This window comes from Mastomys coucha, unplaced genomic scaffold (genome assembly GCF_008632895.1).
Source record: "Mastomys coucha isolate ucsf_1 unplaced genomic scaffold, UCSF_Mcou_1 pScaffold13, whole genome shotgun sequence".
Classification (NCBI taxonomy): Eukaryota; Metazoa; Chordata; class Mammalia; order Rodentia; family Muridae; genus Mastomys; species Mastomys coucha.
In genome coordinates this window covers 37927221-37940871 of record NW_022196895.1, presented here as the reverse complement: position 1 = coordinate 37940871, position 13651 = coordinate 37927221, and the positions used below count along the sequence as shown (strand labels likewise).

At 42.6% G+C, this 13651-nt stretch overlaps 1 protein-coding gene and 1 pseudogene across 1 annotated transcript in view; both read left to right on the top strand.

The window, feature by feature from the left end:
• Nucleotides 1-13651, top strand: part of Prelid2 (PRELI domain containing 2) — a 77550-nt gene that overhangs the window by 47391 nt on the left and 16508 nt on the right. The window lies entirely within an intron of this gene.
• LOC116087767 lies at nt 6146-11508 on the top strand (annotated as a pseudogene).

The following is a 13651-nucleotide window of genomic DNA, read 5'->3' as shown; positions in this document are numbered from 1 at the left end:
TGGCCACTGGTCTGATAGTCTAAGATGACACATGTCACAACCAAGATCCCAGCTTTTCCTCTATAAAATGGGCGACCATAGTTTTATTCCACGGAGATTTGAAAGGAGGTCATAAGCCTGTGAGCATGCTTGGCACATACTGAACTTCTAGAATTACTAGTACTAAAAGGTGTTTTCTGATAAAAAGTGTATTTAGAGGTAAATAGCTCTGTTTGTGTGTGTGTATGTAAGAGAGAGAGACAGTGTGAGAGTGTGTGTGTGTCTGTGTATGAGAGTATGTATGTATGACGATAACACATGCACATGTGTATGCACAAGTGTGGAAGACAGAGGACAATGTTGTATCACACCTCAGATAACATTCACTTTGTTTTTTGTTTGTCTGTTTTTTGTTTTTTTTGTTTTTTTGTTTTTCGAGACAGGGTTTCTCTGTGTAGCCCTGGCTATCCTGGAACTCACTCTGTAGACCAGGCTGGCCTCGAACTCAGAAATCCACCTGCCTCTGCCTCCCAAGTGCTGGGATTAAAGGCGTGCGCCACCACTGCCCGGCTCACCTTGTTTTCTGACACAGCACCTGTCACTGGGATCTGGGGCTCTCTGGGCAGGCTAGGTTGGCAAGCTAGTGAACGGCAGGGCTATCCACCTGTCTGTGCCTCCCTGCAGTGGGATTACAAGTGTATACCACCATGCCTAGCTTACTTCTATTCTGAGACTGACCTCTGGTCCTCATGCTGGCAAGACACTTAGTTTACCAAGTGAATTACAGTGCTCGCCCTATAAACAGCCCTCTTAAGTACTTACTTGAGTATGATTTTGGTTGTTATTCTGTTGTGACAAGAATCTCTCTATTGTAGTATCTTTGGCTGGCCTGGAACTTGCTGTGTAGTCTAGTTGTCCTGAAATTCAAAATTTTCTTGACTTAGCTTCCAAGTTCAATTACAGGTGTGGGCAACCATAGCCCACCGAGATGAGGTTTTTACTTGCCTTTGGAAATGTTGAAAGAGCTTGGCTGTAGGTCCTATTGCCTTCCTCTTTGCTTCATTATTGGCTTGGGTCCAAGAACCCTGACTAGGGGCAACAAGGGAATGAAGAAACAACTGACACATGATTGCGGAAAAGCTGGGATCAGACGTTCTGGGCTCTCTGATGGAGAGATCACAGCACCCTGGGAACTTGGAGTATCTATTACATACAGTTGAATAGGAAGGGGGGCAGCGTTATCACTTGCAGATAAATAAGGATGCAGGGTTATTATATGCAACTGAAAAAGGAGGAGGACCTAGTTAATCTCTGTAGGAGCAGTTTCTGTAAGGGAGCTGTCTCCAGGCCATAAGCATCCAGGAGGAGAATGCTGTGGTGGACATTTGCTGTACACATTGTCAGCATTAGCACTCAGACCCAAGCAAGGCTTTGCTATCCCTCAGAGCCTCACCCAGGGAAGGTGCCATTGCTATGGATCTGGAGTCTTTGTTATGCCTTGTGCAAAGTCAAACACTACTTGTTTACTGAAGACTTCCCTGTTTCCCTACATCCCTTCTTGTGTGTGTGTGCGTGCATGTGTGTGTGTGTGTGTGTGTGTGTGTGTGTGTGAGTGTGTGTGTGAGTGTGTGTGCGTGTGCATGTGTGTGTGTGCTGTTGGAGATCAAATTTATGGCCTTGCACATGCTCAGTATACAAGCACTCTTTCAATGAACTATGTCTCTAGCCTTGGATAAGATTTTAGATGTATAATGGTAGGAGAAGTTTGTATTGTTTCCTTCAAAAAAATTTTAAATCATTTTTTAAAAATCATTAATATTTGATTCAGGTACAGTGAAATATAAAATTATAATTATAATAATGTATCCCTCTTGAGTATGTTGATGTAGCTCTTTCTGTGTGTCTCTGTGGTCACATATGTCCAGGTTAGTGGTTTTTATTTTTTAAAATGTTGGGATTATCCAGCATTTTCACTTAGGGACATATTTTAACACTTTTTCTTTGTTGTTACATGTTTCCTTTGTTGTTGTTGTTTTTTGATTTTTGTTTTTACAAATAGCCTATGCTGCCTTAAACTCTTTACTTAGCTCATGCTAATGTTGAACTTTAGATCTCCTGCCATTGCCTCCCAAACATTGGCTTACGGGCGTGCACAGGTAACTAGACAGTGCACATTCTTCAAAAGTTTGACAGTTTGTACAATATCCTCTTTGTGTAATAGCTTTTATTATCAATTTCTATTTTTTCTACTACTGGAAATAGGCTTGGATCAAATCCCTAAGTGTAAATATTTCTGTTACATTTCTGGTTACTTCTTGGGTTAAGACCTTCTATGTGTCTTAGCAAGTTCCTTTCTAAAATAATTCTGCCAGTTTACAGCCTCTTTACCAATTCTGTTCTGTCCAACCCTGGTTTTCCTGTGAGTTGAATGAATGACTTGACATCTCAGATCTGTCAAAGGGCTGATTATTTTTAGCTCATTGAATTGTGAAGCAGATGCAAAATTACCAGCTCCGAGCCTCCGATTATCTACTCTGGAAATGATAAGTTACTGATTTTGCTGTTGGCACATCGTATGGCCTCAGTGCCCGTCTGGGCTTTTTATGGTGTGTCATGTGGATATGGCTGGTCTGTGAATGATGAGTTCCTTAACTGAGAACTTTGTGTCCCATGCATACACTCTTAAAAAATGGACATTTAAAAGTCAGTGTCCCCAAGAGAGAGGAGCAGAGAAAGAAGTATCATTCCATAACATAAGTAAAAGTTACTGGCACAAGAAGAAGGTTTCTCTGTATAGCCCTGGCTGTCCTAGAACTCACTGTGTAGATCAGGCTGGCCTCAAACTCAAAGATCCATCTGTCTCTGCCTCCTGAATGTTTGGTTAAAGGCTGATAATGCCCTTTAACCCCACTCTTGAGAGCTCACAGACCAATTCAGTGGATACAGGAGAGTTAATTCAGTAGATGCCTTGAGATGGCTGCTTCTTTTATTATTTTTATTTTTTATCTATTTATTTTATTTTATTCTAATCACAGATCCCCCCTCTCCTTTTTCCAGTCTTACCCTTATAAATACTTCCCTCCATTGCCCCCTCCCTTCTCCTCAGAGAAGGGAAGCTTGCCTTGGATACCACCTTGCCCTGGGGCATCTAGTAACAGCAGGACTGGGCACATCCTCTCCCACTGAGGCCCAACCAGGCAGTCCAGGCATGGGGAATGGGATCTAATGGCAAGGAACAGAGACCAAGAGAGCCCTTGCTTTACTTGTTAGGGGACTCACATAAAGACCAAACTGCACATTTGCTACAAATGTGCAGGGGGGGGGGGTCTAGGTCCTGTGCCTGCATGCTCCTTGGTTGGTGGCCCAGGCTCTGTGAGCCCACATGGTCCCAGGTGGGTTGACTCTGTGGGTCTTCTTATGGTGCCCTTGACCTCTCTGACTTGCTCACTTCTATCCCCTACTCTTCCACAAGATTCCCTGGACTCTGCCTGGTATTTGTGAATCTTGGACTCTGCCTGCATCCACTGTTGGTGAAGCCTCTCAGGAGACAGTTATGTTAGGGGTCTGTAAGCATAGCAGAGTCTCATTAATAATGTCAGGGTTTGGCTCTCTCAGATGGGATGGGTCTCAAGTTGGGGCAGTTATTGGTTGGCTGGTCTCTGAGTCTCTGCTCCATCTGTATCACTGCACATCTTATAAGGAAGACACGTTTTGGGTCACAGGTGTTGTGGTGGATTGGTAACCTCCTCTCTCCTCTGGAATTCATTCCTTTGTACAGAAGATGGCCACTTTAGTCTCTATATCCCTCTTTGGTAGGAATGCCATCTAAAGTCACCTTATAGACTCTTCATATCTTCTCCCACCCCAGGCCTCCAGCTAGTCACCAGAGGTGACTTCCTCCCCTGCCGATTTCAGTTTTTACTCCCATGCCTCTCTTGCCCACCTACCCTCCCCCACCCACTCCCCACCTCCCACACCTGATCACCATCTCCGTTCCCCTCCTCACTTCCTCTCCTATTCAGGCCCCTCTCTCCATCCACCTCGGATGACTGTTTAGTTTCCCCTTCTGAGTGAGATTCACCTATTCTCCCTTGGGACTTCCTTATTACCCAATTTCTTTGGGTCTGTAGATTGTAGCATGGTTGTCCTTGAACTCATTGGTACAGCAGACAACATTCTGAGCATAACATCAGTGGCTTAGGGTCTAAGATTAACAACTGATAAATGGGACCTCATGAAATTGAAAAGCTTCTGTAAGGCAAAGGACACTGCCAATAGGACAGAAGGGCAGCCTACAGATTGGGAAAAGATCTTTATCAACCCTACATCAGACAGAGGGCTAGTATCCAAAATTTATAAAGAACTCAACACCAAATTAAATAATCCAGTTATAAAATGGGGTTACCAGAGCTAAACACAGGATTCTCAACAGAGAAATCTCAAATGGCCAAGAAGCACTTAAAGAAATGTTTAGTACCCTTAGTTATCAGGGAAATGAAAATCACAATGAACCTCAGATTCCAACTTACACCCATCAAAATGGCTAAGATAAAAAACTCAAGTGATAGTACTGCTGCAGAGGATGTGGAGCAAGGGGAACACTCCTCCAGTGCTCCAGTGCTGGTGGGAATGCAAACTTGTACAACCACCTTGGGAATCAATTTGTTGGTTTCTCAGAAAACTGGGAATAATTGTACCTCAAGACCCAACTATACCACTCCTGGACATATACCCAAAAGATGTCCCACTATACCACAGGGATACTTGCTCAACTATGTTTATAGCAGCTTTATTTGTGGTAGCCCAAGACTGGAAACAACCTAGATGTTCCTCAACTGAAAAATGGATACAGAAAATGGGTGCATTTCACAGTTGGAATACTATTTAGCTCTTAAAAAACAAAGACATCCTGAATCTTACAGGCAAATGGATGGAATATCATCCTGAGTGAGGAAGCCCAGAGCCAGAAAGACACATATGGCATATTCTCACCATAAAGGATGCTACTTAACTTACTTCCAGATAGGTCTGTCTTCTTGCACAGCCCCTCCCTATCAGCTCTGCTCATTCTGTTGTCACTAGAATCTTAGTCTCCTCAAACACAGCCTTTCCCAGCAGAGAAAAAAATGAGTGTTCTGTGAGTTATAATGTGAGTTGTTTTCTTTTTGTTGTTGTTGTTGTTTTTTTTTTTTTTGTCTTTTTGACTACAAGGCCTAGGAATCCCAAATCCCTGGATGGCTCATTTGAATTCATCTGTTTGTAATAGACTTTGCTTACCACCATAGCTTTTGGGAATCTCTTAAATCAGCAAGCTGCAATTGTGGGATGTTTTGTCTCTGAAGCAAGGTGTTTTCTTGAGGTGCGGATGTGTGTTGGGTCGCTGTATTGATGGTAGGAGAGACCATGCATACAGGGTGTAGCAATGAGCATGCTGAGTTGTCCATGAGTTAGGAACTCAGGTCCTGTTTTGGCCAAACTCTGATAACCATGTTGTTCATTCCTCTTGCTTTGATCTAAACTATCATTTATTTTTTTTTGTAAAATTAGATTGAATTAATGAAGTAATTTTAAATTCTAAAATTAAACCTGTTTTTTACTCTCTCCTACTTCTCGCTATTTCTAAACATTTTTCTGTCTGTAAATCTTTAAACTTGCATGCAAATTAAATAGTTTTAGGTATGTAGGGCTTAAAGCACACTAGAGATAAGCCATAAAAGACTAGTTAGCAGGAAAGGCAGTGAACATGCATTAGGGATTTTATAATTTTATATCACAGTCTTGTTCATATGGACCAAACTGCATATTATAAATATGTGTAGGCCTTTGAAATCCTGGTCCCAACCATAGAGCAAGATGGCTTCTTTCTAATCTATACTTACCATAAATACAGTTTAGAAGCTCTAGAGAGAACAGATAGAATAATGATAGTAGCTGTAATCAGTGGTTGCACACCATGATCCAAGCACTTGGTAGTGTTACCAACAGGGTATTTCATCCTTGAAATACCCTGGAAAAGACGCTGCAGTTATTCCTACCTTCCCCCCGCACAAATGTGGAAATGAATGGCGGCATATGATGCTGCAACTTGAATCCCATTCTCTTAGTTGCCCATGTGTAGATGAGGAGATGAGACAATGTCCCGGCTGCAGCATCGTCAGGTGCATCCATGACCTTGAAGCGGACAGTTGCCCGACTGCAAGGCCTTCTTGGCTCTTACATTGCTGGTCTTTTTCTAATGCTCTTCTACTCAACCAGGCACTGGGACATCCGTGAGCTGAGTGCTCTCGGCTGCCCCGGATCAAATCTTCTACAGGTGTGTTAGTTTTCTGAGCCTGTACACTCACTCTGTGGTGCAAAAATTCAAATATACAAAGACTATGGAAGCAGGAGAGTGTGGCCACCATCAATCCTAGATACCTTGTAGATATAAAATGAGGCAGGCACAGAACTTAAAGCTGAAACAGGCTGAACAAAGATGCACCCCCTCCAAAAAAGAAGCAGAAAGAAAGGAAGGAGAAAAGGAAGGGAGAAAAAAAAAAGATGGAAGAAAGGAAGGAGAGAGTTTTCCGGGTGTGTGGACTGAATGCTAGCTAACGCACCACAGCGGTGGAACAGATCTTCTGTGGCTCGAAAGAGCACTTGTAGGTTCCAGCTTGACCTCAGCTAGGCTCTTTGCACTAAATTAGGGCTCTCAGTTTGACCCAAAGACCAGACAAATCCCACCAGTCCTCTCGGCTCAGGAAGACTGAGGGTGAGGGTGAGGGTGGGGTGGGGTGTGTGATTTCTTATCTAGACATCTACTCTGGCATTTGAGGTGGTTCTAGATAATGCTAATTAAAAGCTCCCTGAGTTCCAGGTCCTGTGGACTTGTTACTTTTGCATTCCTTGTCTCTTCTGGGGTTGGGGGGTGGAGGTGGGGTTGACTTCTCATGTAGACTTCTACTCTGTGGTAGGAGTTCATCTTTTGGTGCTGGACCCCTATTGTGTCTGCTCCTTGAGGGATCTCAGCAGTGGGCAGAGCACCTGGAAGGGGATCTACAAGAGGCTTCAGTGTCTTCCTGTTCAGGAGCCAAGGCATGTTGTGTTTAGTGACTCTGAGTATGTGGGACTGTGTGTTTTTGTGGCCTTCAACTTGTTTGTTGTGAATTCTGCTTGCTATCTGGGATTTGGCTTTTGACTCATCCTAGACCTTAGCTATCTGTCTTCCTTGGAGATGGCCTAAACAGCTTTTATTTCTTCCCTTTCTTTCTGCCTCAACCCCCTCTCCCTTCTGCCTCCTTCTTCTTTCCTCCTACTCTTTCTGGATTTTTGTTGCTGTTGTTATTGTTTTGTTTTGAGACAGAGTCTACGTACCCTAGACTGACCTGGAATTCACTATATACAACAGGGTGATCTGGAATTCATGGTGATTCTCCTGCTTCAGCTCCCCAAATACTAAGATTACAGGCATGAGCCTGTCACATGTGATTTTAAACTGTTTTTAAATTTTTTAAATTTTTAATTTTTTCCCCAAATTTTCTGAGCAAAAGAAAATGAGTCTTTTTCAGGTAATTTCTTTCATATTGATTCTCAGCTTAAGTAGAATTTAAAAGGTATAATCAAAAAATTTTTTTTCTCTTCTTTTTTTCCGAGACAGGGTTTCTCTGAGTAGCTGTTCCAGCTGTCCTGGAACTCACTCTGTAGACCAGGCTGGCCTCAAACTCGGAGATCCTCCTGCCTCTGCCTTCTAAGTGCTGGGATTAAAGGCGTGCACCACCACCGCCCAACTAAAAATTTTCTTGATCAGTGATCTTTAGTAGGGTATAGCTTTTGTTATTTTTAAAGACACTCAATTTGTTAAAAACTTCACTTTTTTATTAGTCTCTAATCTTTTCTATGTCTGAAATAGTTAAAATTCAAAGAAATTATGACATTCTTTTCCCAAAGACTTTTTTTAATCTTTTACACAGTTTTCACGAGGCTTGTTTAAGCCTGTTTCTAAGTAACTAGTATATGAACTGAATAACTAGTTCCTATTTTAAATTGGACCCTTTGAAGAGCCATTCTTGACAATACCCTGCCAGAATAGCTGTATGACCTCGGACAAGCCATTAAAATCTGTGTCTCATTTTCCTTATCTATAGAATGAGGGCAGTATTGGTTCCTACTTCCTAGAGTCCTTGGGAAGAATAAATGAGTTATATAAAACAACATGGGTCAGGACTTGGGACAAGGCAAATGATCGGTTGTTGTTTTGTCATTATTTAAAAAGCAAAGTGCAAGACAGTTAAAAGCAAAAACTTATTTTGCCCATTATAGGACTGCAGACGATGTTTATAATGAGCCTGTCTTTGGAGTCAGTCTGACCTGGGTTTAAATCTTGTAGCCCAGCCTTTCTCTGGGTGACATTTGAATAATGCTGTCTACCTCATGAGTATGGGAGTCACAAGCAAGTGTAATGAAGCGCTTCAAACACCTTGGCACACAGGAAGTGACCATAAGTGGTCATTGTCATCTTTTTGATAAAGCCCAAATTGGAGGCATTTGCTCTCTGAGCTCACAGAGTTGCTCCCGGAGTCTGCACGCTCCAGAAGTGTGATGTGGCCTCTATGGGAACAGAGAGGCTCTGCTGTAACTTCTTGAGCAACTATGGAAGAGTATATCAAAATAGAGAAAATTTGGCAAGGTACTTGTATGGTGTATAAGAGTGTATTTCTACAGGCCAGACAGTGGCCATCGTGGTCTTGAAAGTGAGGAAGGAGTACCTAGTTGTGCAGTTCGGGAAATCTCTGTGAAAAGAACTTCACCATCCAAATATAGTCAGACTTCTGGCTGTGCTCATGCAGGACTCCAGGTTGTGTCTAAGTTTCAAGTTCCTGTCCCTGGATCTCAAGAAGTCCTTGGATTTTATCCCCTCTGGTCAGTTCATGGATTCCTTATTTGTCAAGAGTTAGTTATCTGTCCAAAACCTCCAGGGAATTTTGTATTTTTCACTTTCTAAGAGTTCTTCACAGAGACTTTGAAAACTCAAAATGTAGTGATTGATGACAAAGGAGCAATCAAATTGGCTGATTTTGGCCTTAACAGCATTCAGAATACAGATAAGAGTGTGCATTCATTCCTCTGTTGAGGGACATCTGGGTTCTTTCCAGCTTCTGGCTATTATAAATATGGCTGCTATGAACATAGTGGTACATGTGTCCTTATTACATGTTGGTGCATCTTCTGGGTATATGCCCAGGAGTGGTATAGCTGGGTCCTCAGGTAATATTATGTCAAATTTTCTGAGGAACCACCAATCTGATTTCCAGAGTGGTTGTACCAGCTTGCAGTCCCATCAGGAATGGAGGAGTGTTCCTCTTTCTCCACATCCTTGCCAGCATCTGCTGTCACCTGAGTTTTTGAACTTAGCCATTCTGACTGGTGTCAGGTGGAATCTCAGGGTCGATTTGATTTTCATTTCCTTGATGACTAAGAATGTTGAACATTTCTTTAAGTGCTTCTTGGCCATTTGAGTTTCCTCAGTTGCGAATTCTCTGTTTAGCTCTGTACCAGGTTTTTAAAATAGGGTTATTTGATTCTCTGGAGTAATAGCCAAAAGCTGGAAGCAACCCAGATGTCCCTCAACAGAGGAAGCATACAGAAAATGTGGTACATTTACACAATGGAATACTGCTCAGCTATTAAAAACAATAACTTCATGAAATTTTTAGGCAAATGGATGGATGGATCTAGAAAATATCATACGAAAGAGGTAAACCAGTCACAAAAGAACACACATGGTAGGCACTCACTGATAAGTGGATGTTAGCCCAAAAGCTTGAAATACCCAAGATATAATTCACAGACCACATGAAGCTCAAGAAGAAGGAAGATCAAAATGTGGATGCTTCAGTGCTTCTTAGAAGGGGGAACAAAATAGTCACAGGAGGAAATATGGAGACAAAGTGTGGAGCAGAGACTGAAAGAAAGACCATCCAGAGACTGCCTCACCTGGGGATCCATCCCATATACATTCGACAAACCCGGAAACTGTTATGGATGCCTCCTGGAAGTGCTTGCTGAGGGGAGCCTTATGGGGCTATCTCCTGAGAGGTTCTGCCAGAGCCTGACAAATACAGAGGTGGATGCTTGCAGCCAACCATTGGATTGTGCGCGGGGTCCTGATGGAGGAGTTGGAGAAAGGTCTTAAGGAGCTGAGGGGGTTTGCAACCCTGTAGGGGGAGCAACAGTGTCAACCGGCCAACCCTCTCCCCCCGCCCCAGAGCTCCCGGAGACTAGACCACCAACCAAAAAGTACACATGGAGGGATGCATGGCTCTGACCTCGTATGTGGCAGAGGATAGCCTTGCTGGACATCAGTGGAAGGAGCGGCCCTTGGTTTTGTGGAGGTTCCATGTCCCACTGTAGTGGAATACCAGGGTGGGAAAGGGGTAGGTGAGAGGTTGGAGGAGCACCCTCATAGAAGGAGGGGGAGGGGGAATGAGGTAAAGGGTTTCTGGAGGGGAGACCTAGAGGCGGGATAATACTTGAAATGTAAATAAAGAAAATATCTAATACAAGAGGGAAAAAGGAAAATAAAAGTATGCATTCATGAGGTAGTGACACCAATCTTTGGAAGTATTGCTGGGATCTGCTCCCTGATACTCCACCTCGCCTGACATCTGGAGCATAGGGACCATATCTCCAGAACTGGCAACTAAGAAGCCACTCTTTGGTTGTGATTCAGAGGCTGACCAACCATTCAGGATTTTCAGAGCTCTGGCGACTCCTAACAACCAAGTTTGGCTGGAAGTAGAGTCCATGCAGGACTACAAGAACACATTTCCCAAGTGGAAGCCAGGAAGTCTTGCATCCCATGTCAAGAATTTGAATGACACAGCTTGGATTTACTGTATAAAATACTAGTCTACAATCCTGCCAAATGAATTTCTGGCAAAATGGCCCTGAAGCACCCATACTTTGATGACTTGGACAATCAGATTAAGAAGATGTAGCTTTCTGTGGAAGTCCCTGCCTGCTGTGACTGGAAGACAGTAGCATTTGCTCTTGGCTCTCTTCCTGTCTTCTTCTCTCCTTTTGCAAGCTATCATCTGGACTTTTCCTAATTTCATACATACAACTTAATTAATATGTAAATATTATTCCATACGAGTTTAAATATATAATAATTCTGTATATGTGCTTTTTAAAAAAGCACAAATTGGAGTCAGACTTGATGGTGAATGCTTGTAATCCTAGCACTCAGGGTGCTGAGGCAGGAGAATCATGTCTGTACTATATAGCAAGACTTTGGCTTAAAAACAAAACCAAAAACATGCTAATGACCAAAATTGGCACATTTTCATCCAGTTTTTATGTGCAGATATCAAGTGATATCCAAAGTACTAATACGGTTATACATCTTTTAAAAAAATAACATCTTATCACAAATGCCTTTTACTCTAACTACATAAACTTCAAAGCCATCATTTTCATTGCTGTGTAATATTTCGTTAAATAGTTATAACTTACTCTGCTCTTTCTTGTGCTGAATATTGAAGTTCTAACAGTGTTACTCAATGCTACAATGTTACAAAGTGACAAAAGGTAAAACATCTTCAGGTTAGAACCTTTCATGTTTACAACACTATCTTAGAAAATATTAACTGAAGAACTCCTACATACGTAACTGCTCCCCTGGTCTTTGTGAAGTTTCATGTTTCCTACTGAGTCACTTCTAGATAGAATGTACTACTTTATCTTCAAGACTCAGGGTTCATTGGCTATTTATTGACTTGATGAACATATTGTTATATTATTTCCCAGGAATGGTAAGAATTTTATGATTCTATTCTATTTTAAATTATTATTAAAGCAAAGTAATTTCTTCTCAAATGCAGAAACAATGGGATGGTAGTGAAACCTTTAAGCACAGTAAGACTCCAATATTTTACTTATCACCATTTTATTATTATCTCCTGAGTTTTAGTTAGTAGGATGGTCTTCAGTATGGAATTTTTATACCTGTATATGTATATATTTGGCTACTTTTTGGGCCCCCACAATATTCTGGCCCCATGCCCACTTTTATCCTCGTATTGGGCCTTTACACCCTGTAAGTCACCGCTCTTCTGCTTTTATGTTAGATGTACTTTGCTAACCACCTTTGGGCCCCACTTTAGGTTTTCTTCTTCCATGTGATAGTTTCCCTTTTACTTTATGGGCTGCATGCACACATAAACCTTAATATATTCATAAAATTTAAAACTATATTCTACATATGAGATAATGCATACAATATTTGTCTTTCTGAGTCTAGCTTTCGCTTCCCACCATGATCTCCAGTTCCGTCCATTTTCCTGAAAATGTTCATTTTGTTCTTCTTTGTGGCCATGTAAAGCCCTGCTGTGTGTGTGTACCGAGTTTCTTTTTTCCAGTCATCTGCTGAATGGGCCTCTAGGCTGGTCCTTTACTTCCATGAATTGTACACAGTAGATATGAATACGCAATTATCTCTGTGGTGTGATGACTTGGGAGCCGGAGGATTTGAAGAGACTAGTTGTGTTGTATGTTCAGCATGGTGCAACAGAGCTCTTAGCCTGCCTCCTGAGGACCAGTACTTCCTTTGACCAGATTCTAGTTCTGTCCCTGTTGTTGTTGACCAGTGCTGTGACCTAATGAAGGCTGGTTCTCACCACTGAGCATCTCTTTGAGGTGATGTAACCAGCATGGGAAATGCTCAAGGTGCATCTCTGGTGGCATTTCCTATGGGCCGCTGGACCCTGAAGGAAGAGGGACTTGTGGTCTCAGAGGTCACCACTTGTCTTTAGGCTACAGGAAGACTAGAGGGTTAAACATTGTTAGCACAAGCATGCTGTGTGCCAGTAGCTTTACATGTCTCATTTAATCCTTAAAGGTAATGCAAAGCCAAATGCTCCTTCTATTCTCTCTACCCCATTCCAGGCAAGGAAACACATTCTTTGAGGTAAGTGCTCATTGTGGAAACAGCTGGAGAAATTCAGGTTGAAATTCTAGGTCAGCTACACAATAACCACATGGCCTTCAGTTTTGAGACTGTTTCTTTCCCTGGAAATGAGTTTTGAGACTATTTCTTTCCCTGGAAATGATGAGAGCAAACGTAGCTCACCTCATTGGGCTGTTGAGGACATTAAAAATGTGGGTGACATGGAGGCTTATGCGGGGCAGGCTCTCTGCTGACAGAACCAGGCGAGAGAGGGAGAGAACCCCATCCAGCCCAGCCTCTCTCTTGGGGCTAAGCAGGATGGTGAGTGTCGCAGCTCGGATCTCCTGCCTCTGGAGAATAACCACCCTGAGCCGCGAGTCTGTCCAAGCAGAAACTCGTTTTATTGTATCAATCTTTTCTTTATAAAGGGCTGAGAGAGGAGGCGGAGTTTTCTGCTGAGGTGAAATGACTAGGGGGAGGGGAAAGTTGATGAAGGGTATGGGGTGACTGACGAACCAACAGTTACAGTTACTCTATGTTAGCAGGAGCTAGGCAAAGGCAGGCTTAAGCAGGTTGTGCTGAGTCACTCCAGTACGGAAATGACTGAGACAATTTGCAAAACTCGAGCCAGGCTCAGGTTTGTCCTTAAGGCCCAAACCAGGGCCAAATAGAGCCCAACAGGCTTATAGACAGTTCGTCATAGATCGGTAGTAACCTTGAGGATGATGAGACTTTCTGAGATGGGCT